Source organism: Ambystoma mexicanum, chromosome 2q (assembly GCF_040938575.1).
Source record: "Ambystoma mexicanum isolate Mex_15411 chromosome 2q, UKY_AmexF1_1, whole genome shotgun sequence".
In the NCBI taxonomy this organism is placed as follows: Eukaryota; Metazoa; Chordata; class Amphibia; order Caudata; family Ambystomatidae; genus Ambystoma; species Ambystoma mexicanum.
Window position 1 is genome coordinate 73,908,355 of NC_090924.1, and position 19,441 is coordinate 73,927,795.

At 47.2% G+C, this 19,441-nt stretch overlaps 1 protein-coding gene across 3 annotated transcripts in view; it reads left to right on the top strand.

Moving 5' to 3' along the window:
• Positions 1 to 19,441, top strand: part of LOC138569156 (glucagon receptor-like) — a 698,697-nt gene that overhangs the window by 603,853 nt on the left and 75,403 nt on the right. The window lies entirely within an intron of this gene.

Genomic DNA, 19,441 nt, shown 5'->3' on the forward strand with positions numbered 1-19,441 from the left:
GATTATTTCGAATACGAAAATTTCAAAGACGAAAATCTTTCATTCACAATGTTCGTATTCGAAATAATTACCCCACTACTAAATGGGCTTTCAACCCCGCGCTCCCCCCAGCCCCATACTGACCTTTTGGCAGCACACCTCGCTGTGTGCCGCCGAGTCCTTGCAGCACCAGTTCCCTTCACTTCCGTGGATGGGAACTGGCGCTGCAGGGTTCTTTACTTTGTATTTCTTTTTTTTTCTCAAAACATTCTTGTTTTGGATGCTGGGGATGCCCCTTCCACGCCCGATTCCATTAAAGCGAACACGGGTGCGGGGCACACCCCTACAACCCCTGCTTCGCTTGTTCGCCATAATGAAACCAAATGGTTGAAATGTTCACCATTTTCAGCTGTACGTAATTTTGGCACAGCCGAAATCCAAACGTTTCTACCATTCAGTCTTTCATTTACGATATTTTGGTTCATTGCCCTGAAGACCATATGGGTTGTCCAAATGCAGGCCTCGAGATCCGCAAATATTTAAGTTTTTTCTGGATGTCATACATTTGCATGCATTATCAATGCAAATGCACGTCTTGAATACTAATGAGGAACGTCCTGATAATCTGATATGTATAAGGCCCTTATGACCTGCAGTTGGACACCGCACCCGCATTAAAGTTCAGCATTAATCTCGGTCAAGGATGCCTCCTAAATGACTGCATACTGCTTCCCTTTTAACGTCCCTTGCTTCCTGTCCACCTCCAGGAGAGAGCTCCAATGGCTGAAGGCACAGGTAAAAAGTTGCAACATACTTTTTTCACATACCTATAGAGTGTTGTCCTATGGGACCCATTTGGTTGCAAGTTCATTGTGCATTCTAAGAAATTACTTAAACCATTGCTGACCTCATCCATCTTCAGGTGGAGGTTTCTCCCTCCCTTTGGAAGGTTTCAGCAGGCCCGGTTCCAGCAGGGAGGGCAGGGGGGCAGGACCCCCCAAGAAACTGCTCTGCCCCCCCCCCTAGAAAGGAGGCCTTTGCTCTGACCAAGAGTTGTTTGTGTACAGTTTTCTTTTTGTTCCGTTTATGAATTAAAAGAAAACGGTACACACACTGCAGACAGCGTGCACAGTGGTCACTAGCTTAGTATAGGGTTAATTAGGAGGCATACAGGCATGCTATTAGATACCAATGTACTTGTACCATTTTGCACCTGATAGCCAGTTAATACCTCTAAAGCAGTGCCTGGCAAATGCTTTTTCATGCCTGCACAAACGCCCAAACTGTTCGCATTGCCAGTGCTTGTTTTGCTTTGGACCCGCTTTCCATCGCTCAGGGGATTCGCTAATCACTTTTCTTTTTTTGTCTTTCGATTGATTGGCAATGCACCTTGTGGTGCGGAGCTTGCACAGTGCCATGTGGAATGACGCTCTACAGTGCTTCTATCACTGGACAAGTCACTAGCACATGTCCGAAGTTTTGTGTAATCATGCCTGTCAATGCCCTGGGGTGCTTTACAACCACGCGGTCACACACTGCTTTACAACCACGCGGTCACACACTGCTTTACAACCACGCGGTCACACACTGCTTTACAACCACGCGGTCACACACTGCTTTACAACCACGCGGTCACACACTGCTTTACAACCACGCGGTCACATAGTTACTCACACAGTAGCTCTTCTTATTTTGCCCCACACGCATATGGTCACCATATTTTATTTTTCTCCACACGCACAGTGTCGTCTGAACCCTGCGACATCCCAGCCGCTTTAGAGGAGCTCATGATTTTCCAAGGCTCTCAGACTTGTGGGGCAGGGTACAGGTGAGCTAAAGAGAGTCTTGCCTCACTAAGCGCAGGTGTGGGCCAAGCAGCAGCAGCCAAGCCTAACCAACCTTGCCGGCACAATATAGCACTGCATGCAGTCACGGGGACAGCTGCAGTGCCTACACTTTACTTTACTGAGGTCGGAGTAGGAGTTGCAGGTAGGTGGAGGAGGCAGGGCCAATCAGCCCTAGCCCCAGCGTGGTCAGACAGGAGTTTGTTGTTTTGCTTACTTTTTTAATTGGCTGGCACTTCTATCAGCATTGGGAAAATGCTTCTCTTGCGATGTCACAGATAATCCAAAACGGAATGCGAACACATAAAAACAAAATTCTCTTTTCCACTGCTCCCACATGGCATGGGAGGATTGGAAAAGAGCATCTTGTTCTTACGTGTTCTCATTAGAATTTTGATTATCTGCGGCATCGTAAGAGAAGCATTTTGCTTATCAGGGTTGCTAAATTCGCTTGTTTGAAAGCACACTCAAAGTGACAGGCGGACCAATAATGGGTAGTTTCAGGCTCTGGATCCTGGGGCTCAATGTCCAAAAACTGTGATTTGAGTAGTTGAATATAAGATAGGCTTACCAGCTTCTGTCCGTTTCTCCTGAAGCGAACTGCAGAGAAAACTGCACTCTGCCTCCCACGCCCCGCGCTGTGCCATCAAATATATGTTGGTTGCTGGATCTATGGTAGTGACTCCTGGCCCAGGCTGATTATTTCAGCGTAGGTTGAATTACCCACTGCTGGCACAGTTGGGGGCACAGTCACCACCCACAGCCTGAGCGGAGGAGCTGGCACCGTCTGCAACACTGGGAGTAGGGTGTAGGCACTGTCTGCAACACTGGGGGGCGAGGACACCTCCTGCAACTCTGGGTGGGGAGGTGCAAGAACCCCCTGCAACACTGCAATGGAGTGGCCTCAGACTTTCCCCCTTACTCGCGCTCTCTCCGATTCGCATGATCACCCTGTTCAGTCTCCTCAGCTCCCCCAGTCACCCCTCTCTTACTTCCAGCCTCATTCACTTTTTCTTCCCTGCCTCTCCTTTAGTCTCTTTTTTGGCTGGAAGATATTTCCCCAAACTCTTCGTACACTTAGCATCTCCAGCTTGTCTCTCCCTTCCCCACTCTACTACCCATGTTTGTGACCTCTTCCTGTCGCCTTACCAGCCCCTCTACACTGCTCTTCCTTCTTCCTACCCCTACTATCCCTGTGTTGTCTGGACTCTTGTTCAACCTGTCATGCCATCCCCCTTGCACCTTGTCTGTGCCACTTTCTCCCGTTATTCATGTAGGTGGAGGGGGGTGCATGCATATCCAGGGGTGGGGCAAGGGCCCCGGGTTGACACTAGCAGCAGATGCGATGCACAATCAATGTCAGAGAAGAGGCATAAGGCCTTAAGATACGAGGAGCGCAGAGGGGCATCCCTTCTATTATAGAAATACACTTCAGTGTGCCCTGAGCCCACTCCTGCCCTCCCCTCATCCCTAGGCCCATGCGCTCCATCGCTCCTGCATTGTGGGGCATTCAAAGAGGCCGCCAAGAGAATGGGCAGGAAAGAGGCATGAGTGGAATAGATGTGAAAGTACAAGGATGAGCCAGCCAATGGCGAGTACAAGGATGAGGGGGCAGAACGACAGAGGGTCAGCGACAAAGAGAAGGATGAATGGGGGCAGGAAGATAACAGAAGTAACAAGCAGCAATTGAGGGGTGGGGTAGAGTAGAGCGAGTAGGCACTGAGGATGCGAAGGATGGAAAGAGAGGCACAGGGCAGGCAAAGAAAGCAGAAGGGATAAGCAGGACGTGAGGTTTAGAGCTGAGTGAAATGAATATGAAGGAAGAGAAGGATGGGAGGAGATGGGCAGTCAAAAAGCAGAAGGAACAGTCAGGAAGACAGGGACAGGGGAAGGGACAAGTAGGAAGCGGCAGATGGTGCAGGAAAGCCAGGAATAAGGGAGTAGCGAGAGATACAACAGAGTAAACAGGCAGCAAGAGAAGGATGAAGGAGGCAGGAAGAAAGCAGAAGAGAGAGGCAGAGAACAGGGAGAGAACCAGACTAGTGTACTACTGGGTCGGGACATACGATATGCCATGGATGCACATAAAATGCGGGCGCCTATGTCCCTCGCATCCATGCACACACCCCTAGGGCAATATGGTGAGTATGGGCCATGTTTCAGTGCTTCTTGTCGTACGATTTACTGGAGGGTTTCTGACCAAACAAGTGTGGAAGACTTCCCGGCCAGAGGATGTCATGGCTTGGACTGTTTATACAGTACTGATCTTCATTAGCTCATGCAGTTTGGTGTAACTGTCCATAGTGTCTATATGGAAACAGAATCTAACCTGTGTATTGTTTGTGCCAGAGGCTAGCAAGGCTATATAATGTAGCTCCTGGGTGGGTTAGGCTACTCTCAGACCAACTGTAAATTGGGCCCACCTAGATGATACATTCTGGAGCCGGGTCTGTTTCATTGTAGTAGATGATTGAAAACACGAGCATCTGCCACTCATTACTTAGTTGAATCCATGTCATGTATTGAGGTGAAGGCAGAAGCAAAGAGGAAGGTTTTGAGGTGCTTCCGGGAACCGGAGATGGTTCTCCTCAAGTTTCAGGGGGGCAGGGAGGCTGTTCCAGTGGGAGGCCCCAGCCGAGGAAAGAGATCTACTACCAACTCGTTGCTTGGAGAAGCAACTGACCCTGAGGGAGTTGGAGGCGGATGAGCAACGAGCTCGAGGAGGAAGATATTTAGGAAGAGAGAGTTGAAGGTATTGAGGCCCCAGGCCCCAGAAGGCCTTGTGGACAATACAGAGGGTTTTGAACTTAATCCTTGCAGCCACTGGGAGCCAGTGAAGAGATTTCAGTCCCGGAGAGATACAATCCCTGGGCTTGAGGCCAAGGACAAGTATAGCAGACAGACATTCAGAGATGAGAGACGGAAAAGAGGTGGCCGAAGGTAGCCTGAAAATGAGCTGAGTGTCATCCACATAGCACTGGAAGTTGTGGTAGAGAGCGGCAATGCAGTGGGCAAGAAGTGCCAGGTATTGGTTGAACAGCCAGGGAGAGAGGCTAGGCACCTGGGGGACACCAAAAGTAGCGATAGAGATAGAGGAGAGGAAGGACCGAAGTTGGACCTGGAGAGTCGATCGGAGAGGAAAGAAGTCAGTCACGCCAGGGCCTGACCGGTGATACCCAGGTTATCACGGAGACCGTTGAGCAGGATGGCATGTTTGACCGTGTCAAAGGCAGAAGAGAGATCAAGTAAGATGATGACACATGGGTTGTTGGAGTCAAGATTTGATAGCAAGTCTTCACGGATGTTCAAGAGAGCAGTTTCCATGCTTCTGGCAGCTCTGAAGCCAGACTGATGGTCATGAAGACAACCGACAGATTCAGTGTGAAGAGTAAGCTGGGAGATGGCCAGTTTTTCCAGGAGTTTGCCCAGGAGGGGAGTGATGGAGATTGGGCGATAGTTAGCCGGAAAAGACAGGTCGGCCAAGGGTTTCTTGAGAAGGGGGTGCACAAGGAAGTGCTTCAGGGGGGATGGGAAGACTCCAGTGGTGAAGGAGTGATTGCAGAAGTCGGCAAGAGCAGGAGCCAGGGAGTCGATGTGGTCCTTGATGGTTTTAGAGGAACAGGGATTAACCTGTTTTGATGAGACTTCCATAAATCGGACTTGCCTAGAAACCTTGTCAAAGGAGAACAGGGGAAAGGCAGAGAAGGAGGGAGGAGAGGTGGCCAGAGAAGGGCCAGAAGAAGAGCAGGGAGTAGAGGGTGGAGGAGGAGCGGAAGAGAGAGAGGACAGGATGTCCTGAGTTTTAGAGATGAAGTGAGAAGCCAGAGCCATGCAGAGGGCCTGGGAAGGGACAGGAGATGTAGAGACTGCAGCAGGATTGGCGAGTTCCTTGCAGATTTTAAAGAGTTCGGCTGTGTTGTTAGATGCCGCAGACACGCAAGCTTGGATGTGGGCACTCTTCTTGGTGCGGACTGAGAGCCGGTATTGCCTTTGGACCAGGTGGTAAGCCAGTTTGTCAGAGGATGTACCAGAAGCACGCCATTTCTGTTCCGCCATCCTGCACTTAGGCACACATGCCTTGCAGAATTAGTATCTGGTATAACACACGGGTGCTCTATAACCAGTATCTATCTATGTGGGAGTTCCCACAGCAAGATGGCGGTTGTCCGGTTCCTTCGCACTTGTGCGCATATGCCCGGTTGTTATGGCAACCCTTGATAAACATCTAGTCTGTGCATGTGTTCGTCTTGTAGACTGTTGACTCAGACCCTGAAGGGAACACACAAGGTAGGCACAGACGCAGTGCATCAGCTTATCTAGCCTTTAGATTTTTGCAACAAGGGCAAGACCATTTTTTAATGATCATGACATGAAGGGAGGGACTCAAATAGTCTCTCTCTTGTAGAGTACGTGGGTTACGGCGGGCGGGACGCCGCCTGCACTATAAGCTTTGGGTCCCTTACAGACTGTGTTATATATGTGAATTTGGGCTAGACTGTATGTTATGCTGCAGCAGACTTTGCAGTGCGCAACCTTCTCCTTTGAGGAGACTTTCTATTAGGACCAGGAAGCGTTCATTCTACCTTTTGCGACTGACATTTCTAACACTAAGCATCTCATGGTGTTCCTATATCAATTTTCTTGCAGAGGTGCATGAAAATGACACGTGCAACAACTAGGTCAGCCTTTTGGTTTTCCCCGCTATGTCGAATAACTTTCAGAAGTTGGGTGAGTAGGGTACCTTGTCTGAAGGAGTCTCTCATTATAAGATCTATATGGTATGAACCCAGGGAGTTTACTTCTTATATGCAATTCTTTTTTACCGTACAGGTGATAAACCTCACAACGCCACTCCATGCGAGATTTGAGGTGATTGTATTGATGTATTCTATTTGAAGAACGGTACATCTTAAACAGCAGAAGAGTTATATGTTCTTGATTAGGTAGTTGACCTGTTATATTTTAGGTTTACAGATGAATCTGTGATTATTACTGCATTAAAATCAAATGAACAAAAAGCTCCATGCCCTGAAGATGGATTTGTAATCGGAAACATGTTGGCTAACTTTTGATCCGAGTTTATTGGTTGTAACACAATTTACTTTTGTGCAAACATTATACTAATTATTATTTTCACTTTTTCTAATGTTGAGGAGAATTGGTTGCTATCTTCTCTGGATTTGTAAAAAGTTATATGACGGCAAGTGAATCTATCTTTCTAATTATGTTTTTATGTTTTTTGTTGAGTTGATCGAAGGTGCATGAACCCAGACAACATTACATTTCAAGTCTACTTTAATAATGAGATTTATGCTTTTGTGATATGTACACTGAGGGAGATTGTTAGTTAAGTGTATTTTAAATCACTACCGACTTGTACATATACATTTTAAAGTAGGACTTTGGGCCACATAGAGTGCAACAGGGTTACCTGTTGGCAACAAGACGTTGGGTGGTGTTTGTGTTGTATTTAGTCTCCTTAGGCCTGGAGACTATACCCTGCTTCACCACAAGTCGCATGCAGACATTTAAACTCGTGATATTCATAACCCTATGGTAACCCAGAAATGGATGTGAATCTCAGTTACACTTGTAGGGCCCCTCGCCTGCGTTTTCGAGACTTTTGAGGCAGACGGAGGAGTGGGTGCAGGGCAGGGGCCCAAGGCTTCTCCAAAAAGTGGAATAGGCTCTGAGCACAAGCCTTGTCCTTTTTCATAGCCAGCAACCAGTGCAAGGTGATAGCCGTGGCCAGTTGAAAGACAAGAAGCACAAGGATTCTGGGGTAGGGTGCAGCCAGGGGCTGGCTGTTCACCCACATTTTAGGAGGTGTGTGGCTCCTGGGACCCTTTCTTGTCGCTTAAATGTGACTGGGACATCAGACAGCTTGTCAGAGCATTCCTGCAATCCCTGTGTGGATTTAAAACGTTTCTCTGGATCAGGGTGCCCTCTTTCCTTGTGCAAGCCCCTCAAACAGCAGGTTGGTGGTTGCCTTTATATGATTTTAGTGCGGGGGTACCGCCTGCTATAACCAGGGGTGTTCTGACAGGGAAGCACTGTGCATTGCTGCAACATAATTAATCACTGTGCCAGAAATGCAGACTTTAACTTCATGAACTAATTAAAAATCTCAGTTATGCATATCCAGCCAAAAGGTCCCTTCTCAGTTATGGATATTCAGCCAAAATATCCCTTCTCAGTTATGCATATTCAGCCAAAAGGTCCCTTAACGGCAGTGCTCACTGTGCTATAAATAAAAGAACAGATGTCCCAGGAGATGGGAAATGCAAATATTCACTTACAAGGGTTTAAGAAATGCATATTAGACCTTAGATTCCATGCCGGAGAAGCTAATATCCCCAAGCTCTTCTTATCAAGGTATCTGGTGCAGCAGAGATGTTGTCACTTACACAATGAAGCTGTCAAGAAGGCAGACACTGAGCGTCACTATCTTAAAAGGCACCCATTGATGCTTCTGACTCGTCTAGAAATTCAGAGCAAAAAACTGTTCTTCTCAAGACACCAACCAATGACCTATTGCCGCAAGCTTCCCGCCCTAAATATCCAACCCTCTGCTCATGTTTCCAGGGACAGGACCACACATTTCAAGTGTAAGGTAATTTCATTAGAACATGTTATACTTTAACCAGGGTGAAGCGCCTTGCAGACAATCTTTTGTGACATGTTCTGGAGAAAGCAAGATATCTTTTGATGTCTGAAGGATAGCTCAGGAACAACACACTCGCCTTGAAAGCAAGACCACACGGAGAAACACAGGTTCAATTCCTGGGTCCCTGCTTAGAAACCCCTGGGTATTAAGTGCGTTATAAATACCCAACTACAAAATACATCAGAATGCCTTTCACGGGATGTCATTGTAACACGGCACAGCCTCATTCTCCAGAAGCCATGGAAAGTAGACTGATTGTCACCAAATCCAGTTGCCAGGCTATTTCAATGCGATTCTCCCGGGAAGCCACACTCTCGGGAATTCTCTACATACATTTAGTGACCCTCAGGATCACTGCATGTGTGAAAATCAGCCCCATATGTTCCTACCCGGCATTTGAACAGAGGGGCGAAAGCATGTTCTAATGCCATTGTATTCTGTGGACCCCCCTTGTTAATTTGCATACTGAAGTAACTTTGGGTCTCACCCTAAGTTACTAGGGAAATCCAGACGTGGGCCCCTTGCTCACTATTCTTAGAGAGACACAGCTCCACCCTACTGATGAGGTCCAACCAGACCGAAAACACGTGTCTCGGGTTGCTGTTGGTACTCTTGTTCAGAGGAGAATTGCCTAGCATTTCGGTGCTGGACTGCCCAAGGGCAGGACAAAGACTGATATGTTTGGGATATTTCTTCTCTGTGAAAGATAGTGAGCTAAAGACTCTGGGTAAGTCTCTCGTAACCAGGACTAATGTCTGGCAGAGGGACTCCCAGGAGCCCCCTGGTTAAATTGTATTCTGTGCTGCATGTCAATCCATTGCAGCGAACATTTGCGAACCTTATGGCTTGACAAAGGTTTAGGTCGATTTTACCGTGAACAAATGGTCGTAATGACCAAATGCTCTAAAAATGCTACCACCAAAGGTTCTAACACCAAAAGTTCGTACCTTTGGTGGTAGCATTGCAGGTAAGTATAATTAAAAAAAAACTGCAGGGGTATCCCCCGCAACACCCCGCTCACTATACTGTGTGGTATAGTGAGCGGGGTGTTGCGAGGGACCCCCCGCAGCACACCCATAAAAAGAAAAAAAAAACAGGGGTTGCGGGGGACACCCCATGCAACTCCCGTAGTACGTGTGTTTGCATGAGAAAGGTGCAAACATTTGGTAGTTCGCACCTTTCTCATGTGAACGTTCCGACCATGGCCAAATCAGCCGCGGTCGAATCACTCGGATTCTTGACAAATGCTCGTTATAGTGTTTTGTCCCAGGAGTGGAGTGGTCCTGTATGCCCCGCACATAACACTGATCAGTAGTGATGACACTAAAAGCAGGAAATCCTAGTATCTGTGCTATTCATATACAGGCTTACAGCAAATCCACCGTCCTAGACTGGTCCGGCAATTTTAGCTGTAGGCAGAAGCCGTGCCTGGGGTCTGATGGCCATGCGAAACCTGTGCCTAGTGCTGGTTGTGAGAGGGATTTGAAGAGGTGTGTTCAACCAGTGACAAGTGACATGCTGTGACACAGGTATCTAGTAGGTAGGTGGTAGTGGTATTGGCTTCCTGGTCAAAAGTACGTGTGAACGGAGGATAGCACAGGGGCAACGTGCTGGTCTTGGAAGCAAGACCACGCAGAGCAACAGAGATCCAGATCTGCACTTAGAACCGAACTCAGGTACGGTATTAGGCGTGTTACAAAAAAACAATTCAATTAAATTAGTATGCAAAGTGTGGGCTCTGTGTTTCTTCGCTTATCTCACTAAAATGTGAATGGAGGATAAAAGGAAATGCATAGGGTATTTGAAAGAAAATAGCCAGGAAGCCTTTCCTTTTTCAGAAAGTCCTGCTTCACTTTTGGTTCAAAGGGCAGTAAAGTAGGGGGGCAAAACCACAAAGCAGACCTGAAGGGTAGTTCCCATATAAATGACACACTAGTAACCGAATAGGGGCAAATAACTCCCTTACAGTTATGCCTTTTTGATGTGCTCTGATAGACGGGAAATCTTAATGGAATCAACATGAGCAATGCTTTCACAGATGACATAGGTTCTTGTACATTTCTTGGCATCCATCTCTTTTCTCCTGTTACTTTTCTTACAATGGAAAGGGAGACTTGGTGTCAGTGCTGTGGAATAGGATCCAGTTATTGGTAGATTGTTGTACATGTGCGTTACTGGAACCTCACAGGCTCAACATTTTCCATGCCACCTTCCTTGGCATCATCTACAGCACTATATTAATATTACACGGATGGCGGAGAACCATGGCGCCATGGTTCATGCCGGTAAAATACCGGCACCGCCTTGGCGGAAAGGGGAATTACCGCCCCATTCCAAGGTTGGCAGGGCGGTAATTCCCCCTTCCACCATTGCCCTTCCCCATTCCCATTTTTGCCCCATAGGGCATAATGGGAATGGGGAAGGCGCTAATTACGGTACCGCAAATTGCGGTACCGTAATTAGCTCCCTGGGTCCCTTTGCGGGTTGGTTTTTAACACCTGCAAAAAGCAGGCGTTAAATCCGCCATCCCGCAAAGGGACCTCGTAGTAAGGCGGTAAGGATTTACCGGTACCGGTATTTTACCGGTACCGGTAAATCCTTACCCCCATCCGTGTAATGAGGCCCTAAGTGTCGATTTACGAGCCCAAATGCGCTAGAGTAGATATGCTGGAGGAGATTGGTGGCCCTTAGGACAAATTGTGCATTTTGGGTCAGTCGATGGGAGCCCACCCTCGTATTGCAGACCTATGGATAAAAAACGGGTCCCAATTGTTTAATGGCTTTGAAATCTATACTTATAAAAGTCTGAATTTGTTTGTGGGTTTGTGGCTTCTGTGTTTGTTTGTTCCTCATGCAATTCCACACCGTTCCACCAATCTGCACCAAATGTTTCACAGTTAACTGTAGGGATCCTCTAGACAACAGTGACTGCATTACATGTGGACTGCCCAACCCGTTCCCCGGATTTCAACTCCTGCACCCGTAAGATGGTTGCCTGGAAGTGGAGAAACATCAAGGTGGCCATAGAAGAACCGGATAGAGCTCATTGGAAGCATCTAGATGCGAGACGCAAAACTCAAGGCCCTAGGACGCACCGTTTCAGAGATATCTGCACCGCAATGCACTGCACTACACCAGGGCGGGGCGACATGTGGGGAGAGCGCACAGAAGGTCTCATTAAGCAGCAGCACGCCAACTATCACCTCCCATCCACGTCTGCTCTGGGGTATGTAAGCCAGCCACATGCACCCATTCTGAGTGCAGTGCAAAGCACATCAAACGATAAGCGACTCGGAAGCGGGACCTACAGGACCATTGACTTTCATAAGCGACTCACAACAGGGATCGAGAGGATCATTGATTTTCAACAAGTGAGGAGAGTGTTAAGGCAGTATACAGAACCCATGCGTAGTACGGGTGCTTTTTGGTAGTGCTATATATACTTAGACGATACAATTCAATTTAAAATGAGTTTATTAAAAAAACATAAAACCAGAAATTCATTCCCGAATGCATAATTAATCATCTAATAAAACATATAATATATAATAAATGAGCAACATACCAAAATGTTGCAACATAATCAACAGTAATTACTCATGTCTTAAATCAGGGAACCCGTTTCATTTACAGTTGTGAGAAGGGCCTCTGCCTAACTCTGGGGACCGACAGTGGGGTGGTCAAAGGGGCCGCAGAGCCACCCCAAGCTACTGTATGCTGGACCCAGAGGCAGTATATTGGGGATGTCCAGACCAGTCACATCAGCACCACCCAACCTAACCCCCCCATGAACATCAGGTGAAGGGGGGTTAGCTACGAATCCCTAGAGGATGGCTCTAATCATAGTACTAGTATTCACAGAGAGCTAACCCAGGACTTCACAAGAACAATGAACAGCCTTCTCTGCTTATCAAAGATCTCCCTGCCTGTTCATACACACACTGCCGGTCATCAGTGATGTCATCAATGACATTTGTGATGTCATCTTTGATGTCCTGGGTGTTAGTCTTAGCAGTGCACGGTGGTGGCGCGAGTTATGGTTGCTTAGTTTACCATAACTAGCGTATTTCAGGGGTTTTTTGGTTTTACTTGGAACCATAACGTCCCTTTAACAAAGTTTTTTTATTGAATTTTATAGTTTTTTTTTAGTGCAACTTAACCGTAACGTCCCCTTAACAAAGTTTTTTCATTGAATTTCATAGGTTTTTATGAGTTCAACTTAACCATAACGTCCCCTTAACAAAGTTTTTCCATTGAATTTCATAGGTTTTTATTAGTGCAACTTAACCATAATGTCTACGAACATCTGACTTCATTGCAGACCTTCCGGAGAGTGCCACATGACCATTTGCTGGCGTGCGGCATGATGACGTGTCCGAGAACCCGTACGCACTTCACAATAAGATCTGTGATTCGCGGACAGTTCAGAACTGCATTTTCTACTGATCTAGGAACTTTCAACTTCAAAATTTCCCTTGCACAGCTCCAACACCTATTCCTACTCATCTAACAATCTAGTAGACAGTACATACTTTTTGCAAAACTGCTATTTTTCTTAAAATAGAATCAGCTAATGCTATCCCTCCTCCCCAAGAGACACCACCACTGCTGTAATCAAGGAGCATGAGAAACATTGCCCCCTACCTTAGAAATAACACACGCGCAACATTTTCCCCTGTCCACCTGCCCCTCCATATTAGTGTTTGGTGCCTCTTCCCTCATTTTCCTCCCCACCTTTCGTTCTAAGCTCTCCTGCCAAAAAAAAAAATGCATCCAAAAACAAAATAAATGTTCCTTTAGGAACCAACTTTCACAGTTAAAAAATAGAACAAAAAAAAAAACATATAGACTCCATCTACTTTATATTTCTCAGTAAAGTACATAGACTGTCATGAACCATCAGACGCGTCCTTTCTGGTCCCTGACCCATAGGGGCTTGCACTCAGCAGTACTCCCAACATGGCCGCTGAACGCGGAACGCTGTTTACCAGTTTCCACGTCGTACGCACTACGTTCTATAAAGCTGACACGCCGTGCGGCCCTGTGCATCTCAACGCAACCGCTTGCAGTGGCTAGACGTGTGCTGCCATAGTTCATACTGTGAATTCCTTTGATTCCTGGTTCCCGGTCCCCTAAATTCCTTCTCCTTCATTCCTTCCCTTCTTGTCCTCTGTTGCTTCCCGGATCTCCTTGCACTCGTTCCCCGAGTGCATTCCTCGCTGTTTCCTGGACTTTTTCCCAGACATCTGGACGTTCCCAGGAGACGGCACGCTGAACGCACGCTGGAACCTGAGGACCTATGCACAGGGTTATACAAGACCCGAACTGTGCGAAAGAAGACTGCATCGAAGAACTCCAACAAACAACACAGACAGGTGAGAAGGGGGGAAACCTGTGACATAAGATTGAGAAGCCAACAAACTGATACAGATACGGACATGGAGGCTGCAGTTCAAGACCTCATGCGCGGCATGCAGGAGTTAACAACAGAAGTTCAGAATCTCAAAGCCGAGAATGCCGCATTAAAACATCTAGTCCTGTCATGTGATTCCGCGACCAAGGAAAGTGTATTGCTGGGCAGAGTAGTGGATAAATATGATGGCTCATCAAAGAGCCTTCGTGCCTTCCTTGATTTGTGTTTAGTACACTTTACCTTTAAGCCCTACTACTTCTCTTCCCCCAGGGCAAAGGTGGGCTTTATGATTTCGCATCTTTCCGGGAATGCATTAACTTGGGCTACACCCTTAGTTAATTCTGGAGATGCCCTACTGGATGACTATGATGGGTTCGTACGGGCTCTAAAAACCATATTTGACCACCCAGAACAGGTTTACAGTGCCCAAGAACACCTACTGGATTTCCAACAAGGGTCCCAGGATATGCTTACCTATGTAACACGCTTTAAGCAACAGGACAAGGAAGCAGATTGGTCCTCGGAGGCCTGCTTTACCCTTTTTCGAAGAGGACTGAATGAAGAGATAAAAGACGAGCTAGCCAGGGTAGCTCGCCCAGGTTCCTTCCAGGCTCTTATGGACCTCTCTTTACAAATAGACTTTCGTATCCAGAAAAGGAAGGCGGAAAAGAAGAAGACTAAAATGCCTTACCAAAAGACCTCTTTAGAACCTTCTTCTAGACCTGAGCCTGCTCCTGCCCCGACCACAGATCCAGAACCCATGCAACTAGGGACCTTCCGCGGACCCATATCCCTGCAAGAAAGGATGCGATGGATTCACACCAGGCTGTGTATGTACTGTGCCTCTGATATACATCTTGTGAGAGAATGTCCTTGAGCACCTCCACGGCGTTCGGGAAACGCCAGCTCCCGATCCTAGATGGAGCACAGCTTCCGGAGAGAGATGTTTGCTCCACATCTATTCCATCCTTGAACTCTCCTGGACAAAACAACCTTGTGATGTTGCAGGCCTTTCTATCGCCGTCCAAGAAAGAAACTTATCCCATTCTGGCATTAGTGGATTGTGGGGTCATGGGGCTATTTATAGATCAAGATTGGGTCACTACCCACCACATTCCATATGAAACTCAAGACATCATGCAACCTGTAGAAGCCATCGATGGAAGACCTCTCTCTTCAGGACCCATAACCCTGCAAACCAAAGAGATCCTGCTCTCGATAAACCATCATCGAGAGGTGATCAAATTTGACATCATAAAGTCTGTCCATTATCCAATGGTACTGGGTATGCCCTGGTTACAGAAGCACAACCCATACATCAACTGGGTGGCAGGATCCTTGTTTGTTGGTTCAGAACATTGTATGTCTCACTGTCTATCCCTGAATTCCTCGTCAAGGTCCTCTGAAGGGTGTCCTGTCAATTGGTCGACTGCAATTTGGTCGACTGCAATTTGGTCGACACCATTTGGTCGAATGCCAAATGGTCGAATTTTTTTTTTTTTATATATATATATGTTTTGTGGGTTTTCGTGTGGGGAAAAAAAATAAAAAAGAAAAAAAAGGGGGTTGGGGGGGGACCCCCCCAAAAAAAACAAAAAAATGGGTAAAAAAAAAAAAAAAAAAAATTCGACCATTTGGCATTCGACCAAATGGTGTCGACCAAATTGTCTGTCGACCAAATGTTTTCGACCATTTGACTGGTAACCCCTCTGAAGGTATGCTGACAGACCAGCAAGGCCCATTCACGGTTTCAAATATTATCCAGGTCCCCAGGGCCTATCAGGATTACACTGATGTGTTTTCAACTGCCATAGTTCAGGCCCTACCCCCTCACAGACCTGAAGACTGCGCTATTGATACTGAACCCTCAGCAGTGATTCCCTTTGGAAGGATGTTCATTCTATGAAAAGGGCCCTCCCAGAATACTTGGATACCAACCTAGAAAATGGTACCATACGACCATCCAAATCCCCGGCGGGAGCTTTGTTGTTTTTCGTTCCCAGAAAAGATACCAAGGAGTTTAGGCCTTGCCTTGATTATCGTGGTCTTAATCAATGCACCCTCAAGGACCTCTACCCATTGCCCTTAATCTCGGATATCCTGGAAGCAGTGAGAGGAGGTGTAGTCTTCACGAAAATTGGATCTCAGAGGTGCCTACCATCTGATCCGTATAAAAGAGGGTGACGAATGGAAAACAGCCTTTAGAACACCCTTTGGTCACTTTGAATACCTTGTTATGCCCTTCGGACTCGCCAATGCCCCAGCGGTCCTCCAACGTTTTATGGACCAGGTGTTCTCCGATATGCTGTTCCTCTTCGTCATAGTTTACCTGGACGATATACTGATATACTCCAAGGACCAACTTAAGCATGAAGAGCATGTTAAGGCAGTCTTACAGCGGCTACGTGAACATAAGCTCCTGGCTAAAGCCGAGAAATGCCTTTTCCATGTCTCTACTGTTCACTATCTCGGATTTGTCCTTAGTCCAGAAGGAATTGGAATTGACCACTCAAAAGTAAATTCCATACTATCCTGGCCTGTTCCAACTATTGTGAAACAGATTCAATCCTTCCTGGGGCTTGTCAACTTCTACCGGAAATTCATACCTTCCTTTTCGGAGATAGTACAACTGATCATTACATTGTTGAAGAAGGATACTCCCTTTCTCTGGACAGCTGCCCAAGATGAAGCGTTCCAACGATTGAAGTCGGAGTGTACACAAGCCCCCATCCTGGCTCAACCTGACATTGATTGACCTTTCCTAGTGGAGACGGATGCCTCCAACTACGCCATTGGAGCAGTCCTAAAACAGGATTTTTTTGTTAGCACACCCTATCGCTTATCTCTCGTGAACCCTAACTCCTGGCGAGACCCATTATTCTGTTCTGGAAAAGGAACTATTAGCCATCCATCAAGCCTTCACAGAGTGGCGTCATCTACTCCTGGGAGCAAAACATCCTGTTCAGGTCCGTACGGACCATCGGAATCTTCAAGTTCTACAATCCCTGGAATGTAGGAATAGTCGTCAAGCCAGTTGGGCCTTCTTCTTTGCCCAGTACCAGTTCCAAATCCATCATGTTCCTGGAACACACAATATAATTGCTGACGCCTTATCCGACGTCAGACTACGAAACTCTTGAAGATCGATCCTTCCCAAAGATGTTTCCCACACAATATTTGTAGCCCAAGCAATCAGCCTCCTGGAAGACATTCGGATTCAAACCCAGTCCTCTGGGATCTGGAAGGAATTTACTAGGAAGAATTGATGGAATCTTAAAACAAAGGACGGGTATTTGTTCAAGGATAATGGCCTGGTCATCCCCAAACAGAGACTGCAACAAAGGATTACAAGCCTCTGTCATGATACCCTTCATTCAGGACATTGTGGCATCACCAACACTCTCCATTTAAAACAAAGACAGTTTTGGTGGCAAAAAATGAAAGTTGACGTACAGCAGTACATCCAAGACTGTGCAGTCTGCAATCAAAACAAGCATGATAACAAGAGACCGGCGGGTCTCCTACTCCAACCAACGCTACCAGCAAGACCCTGGGAATTCATCGCTATGGACTTTATTGTGGAATTACCACCTTCCAGGGGATACACGACTATCATGGTAACCATTGATTTATTCACTCACATGGCTCATTTTACACCCTTGTATAAACTACCATTTTCCTCAGAACTCGCTGGAATCTTCCTGGAACACATATTCCGACTTCATGGACTCCCTTCCAAGATCATATCAGACAGAGTACCTCAATACATATCTCAATTCTGGAAACACTTATGCCGTATACTAGGAATCCAAGGTGCCCTCTCCTCAGGTTATCATCCACAGACCAACGGAGCTACTGAATGTGTGAACCAAACCCTGGAGCAGTATCTTCGTTGTTTCACCACCAAGGTCCAGGACGATTGGTCACTCTTAATACCTGTGGCTGAATTCACCTACAACAATTTCGGATCACTCAGCTGTCAAGACCAGCCCTTTCTTCTGCAGCCAAGGATTCCTTGCTTCGGTTCTACCATCCATTCTCCCACATCCTACACCAGTTCCTACAGTCGACTCCTGATTGAAACCCTCATCAAGGTACACAAGGAAGCCAAAGAACACCTTGAAAGGGCCCAAACTAACACCAAGCACTATGCGGACTCCAAGAAAAGACCAGTGCCTTCCTATGCAGTGGGTGATACGGTCTGGCTATCCTTGAAACTACTGCCTCGACACGTACGACCAAATAAGTTGGCTCCCCGGTACTATGTCCCTTTTTCCATAAAGGAAATCATTAACCCAGTGGCCTTCCGACTCAAACTACCAGACTCATGGAAGAGGATCCACCCAGTGTTTCACACTTCTCTATTGAAACCATACGTCCAGACCTCCCGGACTGCTCCAAGGTCTACCCCTGTGGTGGTCGATGATCAGCTAGAATACAAAGTGTCCAGAATATGTGACTCCAGGTACAGACGTGGTCAGCTACAGTATCTGGTTGAGTGGAAAGGGTACCCTCCCAGTGAACGCATCTGGGAGCCAGTCTCAAACCTAAATGCCCCCAGACTACTCCAAAGGTACCACCTTATACACCCGGGCAAACCCGGAGGAACAGGCCTTCGGAGGAGGCATGCTGTCATGAACCATCGGACGTGTCCTTTCTGGACTTCCTGGTCCCTGACCCACAGGGGCTTGCACTCAGCAGTACTCCCAACATGGCCGCTGAATGCGGAATGCTGTTTACCAGTTTCTGCGTCGTACGCACTACGTTCTATAAAGCTGACACGCCCCCGCGGCCCTGCGCATCTCAACGCTACCGCTTGCAGTGGCTAGACGTGTGATGCCATAGTTCGTACTGCGAATTCCTTCGATTCCTAGTTCCCGGTCCCCTAAATTCCTCCTCCTTCATTCCTTCCCTTCTTGTCCTCTGTTGCTTCCCGGATCTCCTTGCACTCGTTCCCCGAGTGCATTCCTCGCTGTTTCCTGGACTTTTTCCTGGACATATGAACGTTCCCAGGAGACAGGACACTGAACGCACGCTGGAACCCGAGGACCTACGCACAGGGTTATACAAGACACGAACTGTGCGAAAGAAGACTCGATCGAAGAACTCCAACAAACAACACAGACAGGTGAGAAGGGGGGGAAACCTGTGACATAGACTCAATAAGATTTTCCAACATTTCCATTTGCATTTTGTGTTATGCTAATGGGAATATTGTGGCATTCATCCTCCGTTACAGGGACTGGAACGGTGGATACCGGCCCAGCAGCCCAAGTTATCAGCCCAAGCAATGCAAGGGTGGATAACGAGGTCTCTGGACCATTATCCCCCCATCCCAGCCCCTGAAATGGGGGATGAAGGCCATTTGCAGCCTAGGTTCCCAAAGCGGGAACTCAGGGTACTAAAAAAGAGGATTTTTCTTCCTACACCGGGACGCCAAATCCTTTTCCAAGATGGCCACCATGGAAAGGGAAGGCAGGGGTTCCATACAGGGTCCCTCTTCACTTTCCATGGCAGCCTGCAGAAGGCAAAAAGGGA